This window comes from Grus americana, chromosome 3 (assembly GCF_028858705.1).
Source record: "Grus americana isolate bGruAme1 chromosome 3, bGruAme1.mat, whole genome shotgun sequence".
In the NCBI taxonomy this organism is placed as follows: domain Eukaryota; kingdom Metazoa; phylum Chordata; class Aves; order Gruiformes; family Gruidae; genus Grus; species Grus americana.
Window position 1 is genome coordinate 95,297,256 of NC_072854.1, and position 16,753 is coordinate 95,314,008.

The 16,753-nt window shown below is 45.1% G+C and overlaps 1 long non-coding RNA gene across 1 annotated transcript in view; it reads left to right on the forward strand.

Annotated features, from left to right (window-relative positions):
* Window positions 1–8,069: 8,069 nt before the first annotated feature.
* LOC129205103 (uncharacterized) overlaps window positions 8,070–16,753 on the forward strand; it is a 32,260-nt gene continuing 23,576 nt past the window's right edge. Inside the window, exons 1-3 of the long non-coding RNA XR_008576612.1 lie at window positions 8,070–8,267; window positions 8,530–8,675; window positions 15,436–15,529. This is a non-coding gene — a long non-coding RNA (uncharacterized LOC129205103). The remainder of the gene's footprint in view (window positions 8,268–8,529; window positions 8,676–15,435; window positions 15,530–16,753) is intronic.

Sequence of the window (16,753 nt, forward strand, 5' to 3'; positions counted from 1 at the left end):
TGAGTAAAGCTTCTTGGTTAGCCAGGGATTTTTGGGCTAATCTTGATCAGAAACGCACTGTAGAGCTAGCTTCTGCAGATCAGTCAATTGGAGGATGAAGGTCAAAGTGCTAAAGCTTTTTCATTCTGGTATGCAAATCTCCATTCCATGAACATTGCTCTGGACGTCAATTGCTTGCATGAAGTAAGAAAACTTGTTCATGTTATCTTGGCACCTTAATTGTGCATCTGCCCTTTTTTCTTATAAAACCGTATAAAAAATGTTAGCTACAACTTCATGAATGTCCTGCTATTCCCCAATAGCAAGGTAAGTGAGATAAAAAAGAAAAGCTGCAATTTCACGTTAGATTCCAGCAAGACCATTGAGTTGAAGGTGCTAAGGTCATTCTACGCAGGCAAGTGCAATGCCATGGAAACATCTGTAAGCCAGCTTCTGAGCAACCTGGACCATCCATGTGGCATCCCTGGTGCAGTGCTGGGCAGCACAGCTATAACAACTTCACCCTCTCCACTGCCTTGGACTCGAGGCTCCATCCGTCTGGGACTGGACGTGGAGCTGGGCCGTGCACGTCACTTCTCCAGGGCTAAATAGCCATGGGGCAGTCCCGTACCCTCCTGCCCACCACTGTACGGCAGCTGGTTCCAGAATGACTCTTCCTGTGAAGAAGGAATTTCTTCACCAGCATGCAGTATGGGGAGGGGTCTAAACAAAAATGAGGTACCTGATTGGCAAAGTAGCCTGGCTGAACCCTTCTCACAGGACCTGTGGTGTGTTCAGGTCTCACAGGCTGCAGTCTCCATGACTGTTCTCCAAGGAAGAATTTGCAAATTTTTTTTTTTAAATTCTGATTGGGACTTCAGAGGAGATCTTCCCTAGAAATTGGACATTCCTTGTTTTATACTTGCAGGTCAATTTGTACAATTTCCTAGATACTTCACAGGTTCCCTGTGATCTTGTTTTCCAATATCTTTCATATTTCCTATGTCAAATACTTTACATTTTGATTTTATTGAAGCCAAAGCGTGGTTTGCACTGGTGTAATTTTTTGTGGTGTACTACATTTCTACTCCAGAAATGTGAATGAGCAGAAGCTTAAAATGTTTTAGAGAAGAAAATGTTCTGGGGTTCCTAAATCTATTCATTATGCACACAGAAGGCATTCAGACTCCTGTTTTTTCCATCTTGCTCCTGTCATTGTCCTTGCTAAGATAAAAACAGGTGGGCAAGATACAAGTTGTATAGTCAGGTTTCAGGGGCTGTAGCTCCACTCACCTCTCCTTTGGCCTGCTCTGAAAGGTTGGGCTATTACTGGTAGGACTTTTATTTGCCTGAATCTTTTTATCCACAGATGTGTGTCTGGGAGCTCTACATGCAGCCCTGAGTGGGGATATATTTGGAATGCAAAACAGAAGCACCTGCATCTTGTTTCAGTGCAGCACAGGCTGCTCTTCCTGTCCCTGTCTTCACTGGGGGTCATTAACTATTTACCTGATATCTTAACTGCTGGTATTTATTTAGCTCAGTAAATGGAAGCAAACACAGCCTCAAACCTGCAATGCGGGAGACAAGATTTACTGTATTCCAGTCCATTCCATGGCATCTTCATCTCAGACACGCTGGAAAATATAGACCCACAAGTGAGGAACCTGAGCAAATATCCCAGTGGATCGTGAAGGTTACAATCTCCTCTCATCTCTCAGTGTTGTTCTTGTGAGTCCTTTTCCCTCCTGGGCCCTTGGACAGCCACTGCTCATATAGCCCTTGGCTTGGGAAGGAGTAGAAAGATATAGTTCACTGCAGAACCTTTCATCACTACTAGGTATTTCAAAGGAAATTCAAAACAGTAGTTCAGTGCTGATTTACTTTTCTAAATCAAGTGCACATGCGGGAAATGGGGGGGTGGGGGGGGGTGGTCCTACAGCAGGAGTTAGAGCTACAAAATACTGTGGAGTTTCTCACATCACGTTTGTCCTGCCTAGAGATGGGTACAAGTGCATCTTGGGTTTCATGATGGTGTCCCCTGCTTGAATATCTAGATATCCCCTTTCCTCACTTAAAAAGCTAAATTTTGTTCTGAGCTTCTGAAAGCCAAACCATAAGAGGTGCAGCCAGTTGGGGAGTAAGGGAAAAGATGGCTCTCAGCTCTTCCACCATCCTGAAGGATTCTAGAGTGGAAATAATTCTTGTGCAGGAGCCTGGGTGACACTGCTTTGGACTGCAGATCCTCAGTTCCCTGTGGCATTCAGCTCTGTAAGGAATGCTGTCTTCACTGATGCTTTTGGGAACTGAGAAGCCATTGAGCTTCAATTATGTTGGCTCTGTGCTGCTTCTGCAACAGGAGACTTTTCCCCTAGTTTCTGCAGCTGTGATGTAGCTCTAATGCACTGCTACAGCAGGAGCTCATAGAAGCTGGAGCAAGAACTGGCGGGCGTCTTATTTAGTCTATGGAAATACCTTCTGGCTTCTTTCTTGTGTAGACTGGAGTATGTGATGAACTGCACTGACATTTAAAAAAACCATCAAGAATCATGCAGTTTGCAGCTGCTCCACAAGCAAAATTATTTCCTTGAAGATATTACTGCTGCGCGTTCCCTCTGTGCTCATTAAGCGGAGGTAACATTAAGCCGGAGTGAATGACAAATGATTAGGTCTGGATCTTAGTCTAACTACATTCAGTATCACATTAAATCAGAAAGTAACCTGTACATCCTGTCTGTCTGTTGTCCATTCCCCCTTTTTTCTTTGATAACGTGCCCTTGGTTTCGAATGCCCTCGTGGCATCTTTCCTCACTGAGTAGGCCAGATTGCATACCGATGCACAAAAGAAGGCTTAGGAAGAACTTTGAGTCTACGTGGCAAAATGCATGAAATGGATGCCATCTTAGCCCAGGATTTTACTTTGGCCAATGGTGGTCTCACCCACCACTGAAAATTGTCTCTTCTGTGTAAAGTGATTTTTTAACATCCTGAGAAAAGAGGCTTTGTGGGCTCTTCCTCTGGAGAGAAGCTACAGCTCAGCTCGCATGAGCAGCCACTGGCCAAAGGGCCTTTGTGGGTTCCAGCCTTGCTGCCCAGCTCCGGCTGTTGTGAAGGGCGTTGGGTGTAAGTGTTACGCTGTTGCCTGGTCTTGAGAAGTAATCTGTTTTTCAAACAGGGAAGTGATGGAGCCTGACAAGTGTTGGCAAATCTTTGTCTGTAGCTTAGGCAGCAGTCAAGTTCAAGTGCTGGCCTCCTTTATTGCTGCTGATGGACCTCCCTCTTGTCATGGTACAGCATCTGCGTTTTGCTTTGTAAGATCAAATGGCACAAAAGAGTTTCATCGAGGGTCAGTTTGCCCAAAGTCCAGTTTAGGTGCTCAGTGAACTTAGGGAAGAGAAGGAAAATTGAGAAAAACATCTGCACAGAAGAATTTTGTGCAGCTTTGGAGATTGCCAAATGTTTCCTCCCACCGGTTTCTGGATGATGAGATACAGATGTACTGATTACAAATGATGTCATTTTAACAGCTGCTCAGTATGTTATAGATTGGGATACCTGGGCAAGAATTTTGTTGTTTTGAGGGGTATTTAGCTAAAACATTGAGGTGAAACAAGCCCACCCCAAAGAGAGAGGGGTATGGAAAAGTCCTGGATTTTTACAACTCTGCATTTGCACGATTCATGTTCTCTCAGGTATTTAAAGAATTTGCTATTGGAGGACCACAGGTTTGCAATGGTTGGGTTGCTCTTTTTTTTATCCCTTTTTTATAAGGAAGGTATCTGGGATTTTCGGAAAAGCAAGACAAAATCTGTCTATAAAGTAGTTCACAAATTACTTAAATGGAACAAGTTGTCTGGTTATCACAGATCTCTGAGCATGACAGGAACGTTCCTGAGAACGACTGTGTTAAAACTAACTGTCCTGAGTTCCCAGTTTGCTTGTTCAGTGACCTGAGAAGTATTCCTAGCCACAGGAGTCTGTATCCAAAATAGGGGGTGGTGGAAGAGGGGAAGGAGGCTGGCACATTTTAACTTAGCACATGCTGACTATCTTCCATCTAACTGCCAGCAACTGTCCTTGCCACCACTTAGCTTTTGTTGACACCAGATGTTACGCTACCTTTCACCTACTGAATTCCTTTCTGAGTTCAGTAGATTTCTCTAATGCATTTTGGCACCCAACACTATCAGCACACACCTGACTTGGGCGGGGAGGGGGGGGGGGGAGTGGGGAAGCTGATTAACTTTAGCTGCTTTTGATGAACCTCCTACCACAAAGCAAAAAATTGTTCTGGTTTTGATCATTGGAGAGAATGGTCGTCCAAGGGAAAAGACAGAGAGCCCACGGCTTGAGCAATTTTAGAATTTTTAGGTTATGTGGATTTTACTGAGAAAACTTCATTCAGTGAACTGTATGTGTTTTCCCTAACTGCAGGCCTTCAGCAGGATTTGTAGAAGTCAGGTATGGAAAGGTGCTCATGTCCTCTGTCAGACGGAGCATGGGATCCGTGAATGTGTTTCAGTGGTAGGGTGCTTGTAGTTTCCAGACCTTCTGCTTCCGTACAAGAAGGATGTAATAGTCTCTTTGGACTCAGTGAGAGACAGTTGGGAATTTCTACCATTGATCCATGGGCTGATCCTGGAGTGAGTTATTTCAGCTGGAGAAACCAGCTGCTTCCAAACATCTAAGAGTGCTTTCTCATCGGCGTAAAATGATTATGGCTGTGAAGAAGGAAAGTGACCTAATACTTTTCATGTGTCTATATCATAACCATCAAGGATTTTTTTAAAATTCCTTTTAGCATTAAAAACCAGCTGTGAAGGAAACCCCTTTAGCTACCATTTGTGTGGCTCAGGTGACTGGAAGCACCACCTGAGGGTCCCAATGGGCTTAGGTTGTGACAGGAGATAATCCCCAAAGTAAAACAGCGGCCAGGGCTCCTCAGCAGTGGTTCGATTTAACAACAGCAGGGGAGCTGGGCCCTGGGCATTTCAGAAAAATACATGTAATGGCTTTGCAGTGAGTGGATGAGGCAGAAAGTACGCTCCATGCTCTTGCACCAACTCAGTTTTGCAGTCAGTACCTCCTATTCTAGTGACAGGAATTGGCCAGTTCAGCAGCGCTCCACCCTCCAGGGATTTACCTGCACTTGCCGGGTTCCCCGCAGGTATCCTCTGAAAGTTTTTAAGACTTGCTCTCTGCTCAGCTCTCTCAGCAACCATCTTGTATTACTGCAGTGCAGAGTTTGGGACCCTCAGAAAGCTCACCTGTCTGCAAATACAGTCTCTAGGGCCTGGAGTGCAGCAGCTCCTTAATGTCCCACAGCAAAACTGAGCGATTATATGAATCATGTAATACCCCTGGGTAGCCCTCCCAGACCCTCTGGGGATCTGAGGCACTGACACACCTTGGCTGTGAATCCCAGACAGCCTCAGGTGGAGGACAGGCTCACCGTAGGCAAGAAAGAAAACACCTCTGGGAAGGTGCAAAAGCAGAACTAAATGCTTTTTGAGTCCGAAAACAGAGCTGACCGTGTATTCTGAAGAAATTGCATGGGACTTCATGGACCGTACTTAACAGGATTAGACATCCATATTCCATCACTCTAAGTGTCATCTACACAAACTTTTTGTGCGTCTGGGCTGAAAATGACACAAATGCCTCTCGGCCTTTGGCATAACGTTTATCTATCACGTACTTGTTTTGTGGCATGAGCTGACCTTTTCCTGCTGCTGCTCCTGCTGCTCTAGTTGAACAACCTCTTCACCCTTTCCCCTACCTGAGCCATCGTTTTGGTAAGGCTGCCAGAAATCTCTGGTGCAAGGTAAGTAAATAAGCCAGCCTGGCAATTAGGACATTCCCCTGGCTGTTACTTATTCAACAACGAAATACTCAATGCCTTTGTTGAAGCATCGTCTAAAGCATTTTACAAATATTTATGAGGGTAATTTGTGTGTCCTAACATTCCTGTGAGATAGTCTTATTACTCCCCAACTAAAGATGATGAAACTTATGTGCAGAGAGGTGAAGTGATCTGCCCCGGGCTGCGTGATGAGTCAGTGACTGAGCAGGAAATTAAACCCAGAAGTCCTGGCTCCACAGACACAACCCAGTTGTGTAACCACCATACAGCTTATCACTCGATCGCTAACATAGCTAGACTGGTAGCTGTGCCAATTTTACGCCTGTTTTTCCCCTTAGCTTGAATGCAAAACGTTGGCAATCTGTGCGAGTGGGGCGAGAGCAGTGGGGAGCAGCAAGCCCTGGGGTGCGCAGGTCACCCAGGATCAGCTCTGCCCATTTCCACGCAGGGGCACTGAGCGCTCAGCAGCGCTTTGGCAGAGACCCAGGCTGTGATTACCAGAGGGTGGGGAATGGAGAAGAGAGACAAATTCACTGCTCTCCCATCCTGCTCCCGCTTGCATTGCCCACACCCAATAATTAGCTCACCAGGTCCCACCTCCAGCCTGCGAGATGCAAGGGATCGCCTAGCTCTGAAGGGCTCCTTGCGCATTGCTTAGAGTAGGAAGGGCCAGGAGTTTTGGGGTTCTGATCTCAGATCTGTTTACATGGTGAAGGTATGTCCTTTAGAACAGGAGGAAAAAAAAAAACCCCTACTGAGAAGACATATTGCTGAAATGGATTTATTTTTTTTCTTGCATCATTGGTCTGTTTATCTTTCATTTTTTACTTGATGGAAGAGAAATGATGGGGAAAAGTGAACCTAAAGAGAAAGTTTTAATTTCAGAATGTTATTTCAAAGACTATTTAGTTTCAGAATATTCAGAAGTGTAGGATGTCTGCCTTTTGACTTATTTTCCAGCTGAGAACATATAGTTGAAAAATATTACTGATTTGGAACCTTTTTTTTTTTTTTATATATTGCCATCCTGATTTTGAAATGGGAACTAACTAAACTATCAGCATGTCCGGGGAGAAAGAACAGTTGTTTCTTCTGAATAGTTCCAGTAAATTCCGAGTTGTTATTTCAGTGCTTGAGAGGCAGCTCCCCCACAGAGCTAACTCCTGTATTGATCAACATCAGCTGTTTGTACCAAGTAACCATGCCAGCTATGAGAGTGACCACAGACCAAAACCACCATCGTGCAGAGTTGTCATCCACGCTGCTTGACAGTACCAGTGTGTAGCTCTGAAACCAAATTATCAGTAGCCATCTTCAGTCAGAAACCCTGCAATTTAATTTTGTAGCAGTTGCAGCATGTGTGTGACCATATTGATTGCGTAAGCCTTTCCCACTGACTCCAAAAGAAGGAAAAAAGAAAAAAAGGTATTTTTCCACATTGGGCTGCTTCCCATCAGCCAGCATCTCTGCCGGGATGCTCACAGCTCACACCTTCGACAAACCGCTCTGCTTGACCTCACCGGCAGTGCCACCGCTGGAAGGGGACAAGGGGTTATGGAAGGGGGGGGGTTGCGGCACTCCCTGTGCTGCTCTGTCCCAGGCAACGGAGCTCTGCTTCAGCAGGAAGCCTAGCACCAGCCCTGCTGATCCTCTAACCTGCAAACAATACCATGGAATTGGGGAACTGCTCTTGGGCGTCTTCCCGTCAGACCATTTTTAGCAGAAACCTGTAGCTTACTCACACAGCTTTTTTGGGTTTTGAACCATCGTGACTTTATATGAAAGCAGCTGTGAGCTGGAATGAATCCGCTTGTTGGGAAACAGGATTGCCTCTGCAAATTATCGAACCCTGAGATAAGGTTATTTACCAGTGTGCTCTCCTTCGGTCCTCCTTGGAGCTGCCCCAACTGACTGTTTGCTATGACAATCTAATTATAACTTAGTCTGGCCACGAGCACCAGCTGCCTTCAGTTTCTTTTATCTCATTGAACTGGGCAAGCAAGTTAGGTGCTTCAGAGCCTGCTCCCTGTGTGAAACCGAAGGAATTCAGAAATGTATTAGAAAGGCATTAGCTTCTCCTTTTCTCTCTTTTTTTTCCACTGGAGCCCATCCAGATGGAGCACAAACAAGGAGAGGATAAATGCAAAGAGCTCTGCCACCCTGAAAGCATGCACTGACGTCAGCTTTCATGAACTGGCACTTTAATCATCGCATGGGGAATGTTTCTCTCTGCAGCCGCCCTTTGAATTTCTCAGTGCACCAACATTAGCATTTATGGCAAGGAAGATTTATTTTCTTTGCTGGTTAAAAGAGTAGTAAATTCGGAATGCTTTTATGAGCTGCTAGACGGAGAGCCCTGGAGATCCAAAATCCTGTAGGCTCAGGCTAGGTGCATCAAGGGCAGCAAAAGGGCAAGCTTCTTCCTGTACGTATTTCCACTTGTATTAACAGCTAAGCTGAAAAGCAAGCGGCTAGTCCAGTCAGCATACACAGAGAAGTTACTAGCTTCTCCAAACCAAACTGTGCAAAATACTTGGGGGGGAGGAGAGGGGGAGGTATAGGTTACCAGACATGAGGGATGGACAGATGGGTTAGGGACCTCCAAAGGTCTTTTTCAGGCATGTAAGCTAAATTTTTCAGAACTAAGCATTGAAAACCAGCAGACTCATTTTCTGTTCGTGTGTCAGGCCTCGAACAAGCACCTTGCTCTCTTCCTCTACCCCAGTCTTCCTGGATGGACAACAGGACTTTGAGCCCTTCTCACAAGAGCTGGGAGTGATGACTTCACCGAAGTGTGTAAGAGCATTTTGAGCTCCGTGGAGAAGAGCTCTGTGTAAGTGCCTTGCATTTGTTGTTACCTAACTTTCTGCTGGAATTTAGCCTAGTCTACTCCTCTGCATCTACTACTGCCTAGTGGTATTTTCTGTATTTCCTTTGTGTCCTTCACACATGAGGGAGCATGAGTGAAGCAAGAGTAGGATGCAGCCATCCTTTCCTGTCTGTTTGCCATAGGTGTGCCCAGAGGTGATATTCTCCCCTCCCCCGGCATAGTGGCTATCATAATGCGTGAGTTTGGGCAGATCTCAGTAAAGAAATTTAACTAAGGATTTTGGTCTTTATGGTGCGGGGAGATTACCTCGCTCTACGCATTCAGAGATGTGCTGGAAAGGGGAGAAAAAAAGACGACAGATACTAATGATGCTAGCAGGCTATTGTCAATATAGATGCAGTCAGCTGGTCCCATCAGCTGCTTTCATTAGACCGCCTGCTTCACAACAAAGTGGTTTCCTAATTATAGCCTTCGCTTCACCCCCTGTACTGTACAGTCCTGCGTCATCAGGTGCTGCTGCTTCCTTTATGCTTGCTGGAGCACACTGCAGTGTGGAGCTGTCTCAGCGTTAAGGCCCCGCTCGTCCGTGTAATTAAAGGAGGATTAGAGACGGATTTGTGGCAGCTACGCTCTTACTTCGTAACTCTTGCATGTTGCGGCTGTTGCTTCTTACAAGCCCTTAGGTGGCTAAAGGCTTGGAGGCATTTAAAACACACACACACACACACATGTAGACATGTATATCTACACGTATGTATATGTGTATACGTATCCTAGGTAGTGATGCATTTCCCAGGTGTTTGAAAACTTCTGTAGTGGTATGTAAGAAACACAGACGAAGAGATAGGGAGCAACTGTGAAGATGATCATTAAAGATTTAGCTAGGATCCACTGTTAGTCTTTCTCCTAGCTCCATCTCTCACACACAAACCCCCCCATGAACACTGCAGCTATTCCTTCCTACCAACCACACAGCCACCATATTTTAGTCTCTTATCTTTTAAAAACAGATACTCTCTCTTAGTCACCTCTCCCTCAAGAAACCCAAATTTTCTCCAGTTGAGCGGCCAGCAGCTATCAGCTCAACTCAGACCATCACACGTCATGAGCTGTCTGCTGGAAAACCCTGAGAGTCTTGGGGGTTTTAATAATTAGTTTGATGTGCTTTTTTATTTACTTTCTTCACTTGGAGTGCTTGGTTAATGTTTTTTAAACTTTCAGGGCTGGAAACAAGAATAGCAATTTTCATGTAATTACAGAGTTGCAGGAGCAAGGGCTGTAGAAAACAGCACCAAATATTGTGAAATTCATGATATAATCATCACAGCGTTCCTGACGTCAGTTCACAATTTGACTTGCTAATACTGGAGCCTTGGTTTTGTTTTCCTGGCCTCTCTCAACCTGCCACTTGCCCAGCCATTTTAAAATACAAAGTTGCTCCAAATGACCCATCTGCCCCTCAATTTGATGGTATAGCTCTTCCTGCAGTTCTAGCATAGGCTCAACTGGCGCCCACCAGCCTTCTGCCACTCTCCCATATTAGCTCCTGGGGTGAAATAAACTACGTTTAGTGACCTCATTCTTTTATCATTACAAATACATTATAAATAGATTTTTGCTGATATAATGTGATATCATTTTTCAGCACACCCTTATTGGATATTGCTATACTGATTAGAATTGGACAGAAAAACAATAACAAATTACAGCCACTGCAGGCCAGTAAAAAAAATGCAGTTCCACAGAAATTTGTTTCGCAAATTTTGGATGGTGGTGAAGTGTCCTGCTTTTACTTTTGGGGATTGTTTTGGAATAGAGCATTTCCTTTTTCCATGTGAAATGTTTGTTTTCATAACAATACAAAAACTCCACAGGCAGATTAAAAAAAAAAATCCTTCTGCATTATGATCAGTCCTAAATGATTATTTTTGGGGGCTTTGCAATGTTCAGATTTTATGCCATTGTGAGAAGAAGACATATTTCAAACTCACCATTCACACAAGAGAGGTCTTATCCTCTAGTTAGCCCTATTGGTAGCAAATATTCCTGATATACTGGTACCATTTTGCTCAGAGCTGGTAGTGGCAGAAGTACTGGGTATAATAATACCACCCTGATGATGGCAGACGGCCTGATGCAATTGACATGGTTTGGGTTGGAAGGGACCTCAAAGATCATCTAGATGTTTGCAGTGTTACGGTTCTCCCTCAATATTCAAGTGGTTTAGATCAAAGGTTGCCAACATGTGGGGTGCTAGCACCCAGAGCAGCTCCTGCTGCTGCGCTGAGCTCTTGCCACCTCCGTGGGGTCTGTGGCACCCTGTGGTACCCAGGCCAGAGGTTAGGGAGCTCAGGTGGTTTCACGTTCTGTTTCTCTGTGACACCAAGTAACCTCAGAAACACTTGACTCCATCGCAGCGAGCTGTTACTGTATAAACGCTTATTTAAAATACTGTGTCCTGAAATACCTACCTCATGGTCCAGGGAAATAGCCATATATTATTGCTCTGTGACACCATATAATCAAGGGAACTGCCTGGCAGGTGACAACTGTGGTGCCTTCTGGAGTCACATGGATCTAAATAGTCATCACTAGAAAGCAGTGGAGAAGTGGCTGTCAGCATTTCTGACCCTCACTGACTCCTGCTGGGCAGCTGATCCTCCAGGATGATCTCATGCAATCATTCTAAGTCTACCGTGCCCACTTTATTTATATGCTGGCAACTTTTATTTCCAAGAGCTATAGCAGCTATTCAGCCGGAGCTGCAGACTAGCTGATGACTCACCCTGCTGAAGCTGGATTCAGATCTCTCCTAACCCGTTCCCAGAAATGAATGTCTGAAACCTTTGTATCCACCCTGCTGTCTGCCTCGTTTGTGTTTTATGCCTTAGGAGAGAAATCTTTGTTCCCTTCTCTTTTCTTTGACTCTGTTTTTCTGGATGAAGCAACACAAGGAAGAGTGGGACCAAGCAGTAGTCGTCACTCACGCTGTACATGGAGCTGTCTGCGTACCCCCTGCATCTGTTTGCCTTCCCTGGTTTTGGCCCTACAAAATCCTAGGAATTCTTCATCAAAGGTTTTTTCATCAGCTACCTCCTGACAGCAGCGAAGACGGCCATCTGTCCATCCAGAGGAGGAAGAAAGCTGGGCACTGTGTTTTCCTTTGGACTGGGGGCCTCTCGCTGCTCCCTGATCCTTGGCCAGAGCTCTTTTTAAAGGTGTCCCCAGTTTCTTCTTTCAGCGGGGCCACTGCATGCAGGTTGCTGCTCAGGTTCTGCTCTGCGTCTTTCCATACGACACAGTGACCTACATACCTGTCCTTGCCCGTAATGGGTCATATCCTGGCTTATCTGGCCCTCCCTTTTCCAAGGGTGATAATAAAGGAGGGACCTTTAATTCTCCACCCACAAGTGCCCAAGTTAAATGTGCTGCTATTCTCCATTCCTGTTTGTGTGTTTTTGAGTAAGAACTAACCAACCTTAAGGATTTCCATCCAGGCACCTCTACGGTGTCTTAAATCTTAATCTGTCCACAATCTTAACTAATTGGATTTGTTTGCAGAAGAAAGCTGCCTGTGGGTTGACTTTCTGCAGAACAGTTAACACGTGCGCACACACAAAAAAAAAAAAAAAAAAAAAAGGAGGAAGGGAGAGATAGTCCCTAATTACAGTAATGAGGAAAAAGCGAAGTGCATCACAGCTTACCCTGTTGCACGATAGGTATAGACATTGCTTAAATTTGCAGTGGAGGTTTTGCATGCGTCAGCAAACCAGTGGACTACGCGGTGCTTAATATTCCTCTGCCCTTGTAGGTTAGTTATGCAGGCAATAAGCAGCAGCATTCCTGCAACGAGTCATGCTAACTTATGCCTCATTTCTGCTTCTAGCACCATTGCTCTAGTAAAACTTAGAATGTAAAATGCTGTTTCTCTTGAGAATGGCTTGCAAGTAATACCTTACTTTTGCAAGCATCGCTGATGCATTGGTAAATGCAAACAAAAACATGGGTAGCCAGGGAAACCCACACTCAAGAGGTTAAATAAGTCATTTTAGACTTAAGTCTTAAAATCAGGATAACAATACCTATATCCACTGGCTACGGAGGTGCTGTGCCTATCCCACAGTTAGCATACCAGTCCTGCCTGCTGCTACCCCTATGTCCTAGGCTGTGGCACATCTGCAGCTACAGCTGCATAAATTACATTCAGATGACCAAAAAAGCAAGCGTTCATCCAAGAAACTGCACTCCTGCAAACACTCTAACACTGCCTAAAATGCCACCACATCAGGAATGAAAAACGCTGCTTATGGCTCGTTTAGCAAGGTCTGTAGTTCACATATGTTTTCTATTTGGTGCTTCAGGCTTGGCCCCGGCTGGAGGTGGGGGAGCCCAGCTGTGCCCAATTATGGCCAGAGCCGCAGGGCCAGAGTTTAAAAGCGGTGCAAGAGGTCAGTTGTTCACTTGGGCTTGGAGTTGGGGCTGTGTCCTTTGTGCTCTGTTTTGTTTTTTATCGCTTCTGTGGGTTTTGAGGCTGATTCTAACTTATTCTGCGCTAGTTCTGTACTGATGTTGCCCTGCTGAATCTTGATTTTTTTGAAGGTAAGGGTACTGTCAGGCCTCCTTGTTGTAACTCAAAAGGCCAACCTGAGCTTGCTCCCTGTTGCCTCTGTGATGGACACCAGCAGTGGGGCTGGGGCTGAGCGTAAACCAAGCCCTCCTGGGCATCAGAGACTTGCTTGAATCCATGAGATTTAGGTGAGGGCTATAATGATTTCATTTTTCTGAGCTGTTTTTAGGAGTCTGGAAGAACACTGGTCTTTAAGTGTACCTCAGTTTAATGCATTTAGGACCTGTGTGATTGATGGTGTCTATAAATACCATTTAAGCGCACAGCAGGATATTTAACATACCATTTTCAGCAGGCTTTGAGCCAGGCTCGCTGCCTTGCTCCTGCTGTGGGGGTCCCCTCTGTGTGGTGTGATGGTGGCAGTGGGGACATGCAGCTGGGGGGCTCCTCAACAACCCTCCCACTTCATTTTGGCAAGCGGGGTACACAGGGCTACTGGGGAGGGTGTCTTCTGTGCTCGGAGGACCACCCCAGGGTCTCCAAGCTGTGGGTCAGCACAGGGCAATAGCTCTTTCCTCAGAGGAAGAGGAGGAAATAACCCAGAGGGCAGCCCAGGGAAATGGGGCGAGTGGCTCCAGGCAAACAGTTATGGGAAGCATGAAACAGAAGGGGGAGAGAAAAGAGGTGAATTCTTCCCCCCCTTCCCTTTAGCCTCCATCCTCCTGCATCTATTTCTCAGAGATATCTGTGGTGTTATTTATAATATTAATGCTTTTCTTGGGGGGGGGGGGAAGCCTTTCATAGGAATTTGATTATGTGTTTCTATATTTAAGAAGGGAAGGGTTTTCTGTGCTAAAGTAGAAAAAAAATAATGGTTTACTGTATTAAAATTTGCAAGTACTTAGCATAATCTAGCGATTAAAGCAGTCTTTTACTGATATGCTTGTAAATCATAAATTCTGACTGCAGAATGGCTCCTGTGGCATTTTGCCAATTAACCTTAGCGCGCTTTGATCTCGCTTTGACTCTAGGAGTTCAGGCTGCTCCCTAGCTTGTTTAGTTGTTGTTGTTAACAAAACACTTGCCGTTTGAAATACGCAGAGCTTAGTATATGTGCTTCAGGTCCCTGAGCACATGCAATATTGATGTCTTGTGGATCATAGAAAAAGCCTGACTCATTAGTGAAGAGATATTAAATAAACATCCTGAAAGAAAGCAAACAAACTCAGCCATTACCAAGACGATGGTTTAGCCTGAGTGGCAGCAGCAGAGGCGTAGGAAATGTGAGTTTAGTGAACTGGATGAGGAGAGAGGAATCGTGTTGTGTTCACACGGAGCTGAGCTATCTATCCCCGGCCTGCCCTGCAGCCTGGCACGGCGATCAGCGGTGGGGATCAGCTGGGAAGAGCGGGGACCCGCTCTGCCTCCGGTCCTGCCTTTCCTGCAGGCTGGGAGCGGAGCTGTGGGCCAGATGGTAAGGATGGAAATTGCAAGGTAAATATTCCTGCCTGGTGTCTGGCAACCAGCAGCTGGCAAGCAGAGCCTTTCTGCAAAGCATGGCAACCACAATGGCTGCTGTGTGCATGAGTCCATCCTTGTTCCTCCTGGGTTCTTGTCCGAGATCTGTCTTTAGCTTACCCTGTCTCTTGTCTTCCCGTTGAAGAGTATAATGTATGGTATTTACCTTTCTCCTTCCCTCTCATAGGTGGTTTTGAGGTCAAGGGCTGAAAACACTGATTGAGACCCAAAATATTTTAAGATAAAAAGTTTAGCACAAGCATTGAGTATTCTTAAATAGGTTGGATATATATTCTGCAAGCCATGTGACATTTATTATTTATAACTAATGACTGTGTGACAGTTTAGAAATATGAAAGAGAATTTGATCTCTGTTCAGGGTCTCTCCATTCACATGAGTCAGTCTCAGAGTCTGAAGTCTAAAAAAGGTCACTTTGCAATCTGTAAGTAGCTTTAAAGCCTTCATGGGCCTTAACACACCAGGCTTAGTCAGTGGAAAAAACCTCCTGGAACAAGGTAGCTCTGCCAGCAGAAGGCTGGAAAATGGAGAGAGCTGATAAGGCTGTCATCTCCTGCTCTTGATGCAGGTAGAGGAAGAGTGGAAGGCTTTCTAGAGGCAGAGCGTATGTCCAATTACTCACAGCTTCAGCTAATAATTCTAACATTTATCTATTCCAGGCTTGTCTCCAAATGACCAAATGTAAAACTTGACTTTGCCTCATGAGACAGTGGAACCGGTGAGTAGTCCTAGCTCCACAGAACAGTGGAACTGGTGAGTAGTCCTAGCTCCACAGAACCTGGTATTCCCTTGTACTCTCTCCTGCCCTTCTTTGTCATTGTGGTCTACATATCCTGCCACCAACACCTGTAGTCTGCTGCTTCTCACTAGACCCACAACAGCCAAAACACACCACAGAGTTAGCTTGTTTCTTTTAATCCGGGTTTTCTTTCCATCCAAACCACCAGTACGCACCCACGAGGGATGGTGAGATCCTAGATGTCTCCCATCACACACACATTCAAGAAAGTTAATTTTCTTTCACAACAGTATGCTTGGTTTCTTATTACCCATCTTCAGCCTTTCTGCCACCTTCTTTTCTTCCTATCTTCGCATTTATTTTGTGCATCCACTGCAAGTAATTAGCTCTTAGGAACTGCAAGTCTGGTTTCCTCAGGAAATGAGGCTTAGGTGATCATGCTCTGTATGTCCTGAGATTAACTATTGAATATACTGGTTGATTTGATTTGGCTGATGGAGAGCAGACTCAAAGCTAATTGAATTCCTACAAGTTTTGTGCAAGTAGGCAGTTAGCTGGAGCAGAGAGGAACCCTGAAGTCATGTCCCAGAAAGAGGTCGCAGGTAAATTTGCATCTGATTAGGCACCAAACAATTCATAAGGGACATGCATTAATAAGTGTCAAAAAAGTGCCTCAGTTTGTACCTGCAAATGACCACAAGACGTAAGAAACCTGGCCTCTTGTGTTACAGTGCTTGCTGAATTTCTCGCGTTTTTATGGGACAGGGATTGGGACAATAACTTTAGATGCCTGAGAGGGTGTTTTACTGTGTTACTACAGACCATGAAATAATAATAATACTAGCAATAAAGGCAGAATGCACTAATGAATGTTTCCCATCCACAAAGCTATTTTCAGGGCAGCACCCTTCCGTAATCCTGCTGGCTTTGGCGCTTCTCCATAGATTTCTCCACCAAAGCCTTGTAAAATCTTGTTCGGTTGTAATACACTAATTTTGCGTGTTTCATTTCAAATGGTGGCAAGATAGGGCTCAAAAGGACATTGCAGCTTTCTTAATCATTCTTGCTAGGAATGAAAGACAACTGTGGTGCTGTATCACCAGGGTCCACCGAACTGACATAGTGCAGTTGAGTTTTAGCCATTGTCTCCGGCTGCCTGCTCTCCTGGCCTGTGAATCTCAGGAGATTTAATCACCAAATGATCATCTGACACCTACAGGGCACAAAAATCTTACCCC